Source organism: Anolis carolinensis, unplaced genomic scaffold (genome assembly GCF_035594765.1).
Source record: "Anolis carolinensis isolate JA03-04 unplaced genomic scaffold, rAnoCar3.1.pri scaffold_7, whole genome shotgun sequence".
Classification (NCBI taxonomy): domain Eukaryota; kingdom Metazoa; phylum Chordata; class Lepidosauria; order Squamata; family Dactyloidae; genus Anolis; species Anolis carolinensis.
In genome coordinates this window covers 28,946,421-28,951,531 of record NW_026943818.1, presented here as the reverse complement: position 1 = coordinate 28,951,531, position 5,111 = coordinate 28,946,421, and the positions used below count along the sequence as shown (strand labels likewise).

The following is a 5,111-nucleotide window of genomic DNA, read 5'->3' as shown; positions in this document are numbered from 1 at the left end:
TAATAATAAAATTATGAATAATAATAATAATAATAATAATAGAATTGAGATCATCGATGGCATAATAATAATAATAATAATAATAATAATAATAATAATAATAATAATAATTCTACATATCTCACCTAACTGACCTGGAGCTTTGCAAAAGTCCAAATATGAATAATAATAAATAATAATAGAATTGAGATCATTGATGGCCTAATAATAATAATAATAATAATAATAATAATAATAATAATAATAGTCTAAGATAATAATAATAGAAGCTATTGATAGGATAGTCTCAAATAATAATAATAATAATAAAATTATGAATAATAATATGAATAATAATAATAGAATTGAGATCATCGATGGCATAATAATAATAATAATAATAATAATAATAATAATAATAATAATAATAATTCTACATATCTCACCTAACTGACCTGGAGCTTTGCAAAAGTCCAAATATGAATAATAATAAATAATAATAGAATTGAGATCATTGATGGCCTAATAATAATAATAATAATAATAATAATAATAATAATAATAATAGTCTAAGATAATAATAATAGAAGCTATTGATAGGATAGTCTCAAATAATAATAATAATAATAATAATAATAATAATAATAATAATAATATGAATAATAATAATAATAATAGAATTGAGATCATCGATGGCCTAATAATAATAATAATAGTCTAAGATAATAATAATAGAAGCTATTGATAGGATAGTCTCAAATAATAATAATAATAATAATAATAATAATAATAATAATATGAATAATAATAATAATAATAGAATTGAGATCATCGATGGCCTAATAATAATAATAATAGTCTAAGATAATAATAATAGAAGCTATTGATAGGATAGTCTCTAATAATAATAATTCTACATATCTCACCTAACTGACCTGGAGCTTTGCAAAAGTCCAAATATGAATAATAATAAATAATAATAGAATTGAGATCATTGATGGCCTAATAATAATAATAATAATAATAGTCTAAGATAATAATAATAGAAGCTATTGATAGGATAGTCTCAAATAATAATAATAATAATAATAATAATAATTCTACATATCTCACCTAACTGACCTGGAGCTTTGCAAAAGTCCAAATAAATCAAGGATTTTCCCCACTTGCTTTGGGAAGACCGCAGCCGACTGACCGGCCGACTGACCGCCCAGCAGCAACTGTCCCGATGGTGAACGAGTGTGTCTCTCTCGGGGTAAAAATAGCACCAACCGAGGCCTGGGACCGGGCCAAGGAATCCCATTTGGAGGCTGTTGATTCCCCGTTGACCCCGCTCTGGGGTCAACCAATATTATTATCATCATCATCATTATTATTATTATTATTATTATTATTATTATTATTATTATATTTTTAAACAGCTCGGCTGGGATCCCATTGTCGTCTCCTGCTGCCTTGTTATTAGCAATGCTTCTTAAGGCCCATTATTATTACCATGGTCATTGACTGAAATAAAACCTTCCTTCCTTCCAATTGCTATTTATATTATTATTTTTATATTTTTAAACAGTTCGGCTGGGATCCCATTGTCGTCTCCTGCTGCCTTGTTATTAGCAATGCTTCTTAAGGCCCATTATATTATCATTATCATTATTATTATTATTATTACCATGGACTGAAATATAACCTTCCTTCCTTCCGATTGCTATTTATATTATTATTTTAAATATTTTAAACAGTTCGGCTGGAATCCCGGCGTCGTCTCCTGCTGCCTTGTTATTAGCAATGCTTGTTAAGGCCCATTAAACCTCAGGATGTCCGTTCTAATTCACTCCCCCCACCGTCAATGCTATCCCCGACATTTACTTCGATCTCCTGCATCCTCAGCAGCATCTCCTCTCCGTCTCCTACTGCCTTGTTATTAGCAATGCTTGTTAAGGCCCATTAAACCTCAGGATGTCCGTTCTAATTCACTCCCCCCACCGTCAATGCTATCCCCGACATTTACTTCGATCTCCTGCATCCTCAACAGCATCTCCTCTCCGTCTCCTACTGCCTTGTTATTAGCAATGCTTGTTAAGGCCCATTAAACCTCAGGATGTCCGTTCTAATTCACTCCCCCCACCGTCAATGCTATCCCCGACATTTACTTCGATCTCCTGCATCCTCAGCAGCATCTCCTCTCCGTCTCCTACTGCCTTGTTATTAGCAATGCTTGTTAAGGCCCATTAAACCTCAGGATGTCCGTTCTAATTCACTCCCCCCACCGTCAATGCTATCCCCGACATTTACTTCGATCTCCTGCATCCTCAGCAGCATCTCCTCTCCGTCTCCTACTGCCTTGTTATTAGCAATGCTTGTTAAGGCCCATTAAACCTCAGGATGTCCGTTCTAATTCACTCCCCCCACCGTCAATGCTATCCCCGACATTTACTTCGATCTCCTGCATCCTCAGCAGCATCTCCTCTCCGTCTCCTGCTGCCTTGTTATTAGCAATGCTTGTTAAGGCCCATTAAACCTCAGGATGTCCGTTCTAATTCACTCCCCCCACCGTCAATGCTATCCCCGACATTTACTTCGATCTCCTGCATCCTCAGCAGCATCTCCTCTCCGTCTCCTACTGCCTTGTTATTAGCAATGCTTGTTAAGGCCCATTACACCTCAGGATGTCCGTTCCAATTCACTCCCCACACCGTCAAAGCTATCCCCGATATTTACTTCGATCTCCTGCATCCTCGGCAGCATCTCCTCTCCGTCTCCTACTGCCGTGTTATTAGCAATGCTTCTTAAGGCCCATTAAACCTCACTCCTCAGGATGTCTGGTTTTAGTTTACTCATCATACCTTGGGCCTTTTGGAGGTCGTTCAGACATTCATCCATTTGCAGTCCTCTCCGTCTCCTACTGCCTTGTTATTAGCAATGCTTGTTAAGGCCCATTAAACCTTATAATGTCCGGTTCTAATTCACTTACCACCCTGATACTGGGGCCCCATCTACCTCGATCTCCTGCATCCTCGGCAGCATCTCCTCTCCGTCTCCTACTGCCGTGTTATTAGCAATGCTTTTTAAGGCCCATTAAACCTCAGGATGTCCGGTTCTCGTTCACTCCCCACACCGCCAAAGCTATCCCCGATATTTACTTCGATCTCCTGCATCCTCGGCAGCATCTCCTCTCTGTCTCCTATTGCCTTGTTATTAGCAATGCTTTTTAAGGCCCATTAAACCTCAGGATGTCTGGTTCACTCACGACGCCGTCAAAGCTATCCTTGGGCCTTTTGGAGGACGTTCGGACATTCATTCATTTGCAGTCCGATCATCTTCCAGTCCTTTGTCGGGAGAAATGGGAGTCCGGCCAACGCATTTGTCTCTTCCTTGGCATGTTAATGCAGCGTCCGCACCCGGCATTTAATCCCGCTAAGTGCCTGGCGGAGGAAGAGATTAATATTTCAACAATATGACTAAGAGATCTCTCCCGTCTCGTCTGCATACGTCTCGTCTAGGGAAATGCACTGTCTGAATAATAATAATAATAATAATAATAATAATAATAATAATAATAATAATTCTATTATATTTCTATTTATTATATTCATTTTATTTATTATTATATATTAGCATTATATATTTATATGTATATTTTTATATATTATATTTATTATATTCATTATTATTATTATTAAATATTGGCATTCTATTTATATGTATATATTTATTATGTATTATATTTATTATATTCATTATTATTATTATTATTATTATAATATAGTGGCATTCTATTTATATGTATATATTTATTATATATTATATTTATTATATTCTTTTTATTTATTATTATTATTATATATTGGCATTCTATTTATATCTATATATTTATTATATTCATTATTATTATTATATATTAGCATTATATTTATATGTCTATATTTATTATGTATTATATTTATTATATTCATTATTATTATTATTATTATATAGTGGCATTCTATTTATATGTATATATTTATTATATATTATATTTATTATATTCATTTTATTTATTATTATATATTAACATTATATATTTATATTCATTTTATTTATTATTATTATTATTATATATTAGCATTATATATTTATATGTCTATATTTATTACATATTATATTTATTATATTCATTTTATTTATTATTATATATTAGCCTTATATATTTATATGTCTATATTATTATTATTATATATTAGCATTATATATTTATATGTCTATATTTATTATGTATTATATTTATTATATTCATTTTATTTATTATTATATATTAGCATTATATATTTATATTCATTTTATTTATTATTATTATTATATATTAGCCTTATATATTTATATGTCTATATTTATTATGTATTATATTTATTATATTCATTTTATTTATTATTATATATTAGCCTTATATATTTATATGTCTATATTTATTATGTATTATATTTATTATATTCATTTTATTTATTATTATATATTAGCATTATATATTTATATGTCTATATTTATTATATATGATATTTATTATATTCATTTTATTTATTATTATATATTAGCCTTATATATTTATATGTCTATATTTATTATGTATTATATTTATTATATTCATTTTATTTATTATTATATATTAGCCTTATATATTTATATGTCTATATTTATTATATATGATATTTATTATATTCATTATTATTATTATTATTATATATTGGCATTCTATTTATATGTATATATTTATTATGTATTATATTTATTATATTTATATATTTATTATATTCATTTTATTTATTTATTATTATATATTAGCATTATATATTTATATGTCTATATTTATTATGTATTATATTTATTATATTCATTTTATTTATTATCATATATTAGCATTATATATTTATATGTATATATTTACTATATATTTATTATATTCATTTTATTTATTATTATTATATATTAGCCTTATATATTTATATGTCTATATTTATTCTATATGATATTTATTATATTCTTGCCCTTGGTGCTTCTCATCACGGCATGACCGGGAGCGGCAGAGGCGCTCCACCGCAGACACCACGGTGCTGCGCATGACCCGCTTGGCTTCTTCCTTCCTGCCAATCTCTACGTTG

General features: G+C 29.5%; 1 long non-coding RNA gene across 1 annotated transcript; it reads right to left on the bottom strand.

Moving 5' to 3' along the window:
* Positions 1–2,651: 2,651 nt before the first annotated feature.
* On the bottom strand, positions 2,652–3,526 carry LOC134293313 (uncharacterized). The gene is made up of 2 exons (XR_010000300.1): positions 3,061–3,526; positions 2,652–2,781 (listed from the first exon to the last, which is right to left on the bottom strand). It is a non-coding gene; the product is annotated as an uncharacterized LOC134293313 (long non-coding RNA).
* Positions 3,527–5,111: the final 1,585 nt, after the last annotated feature.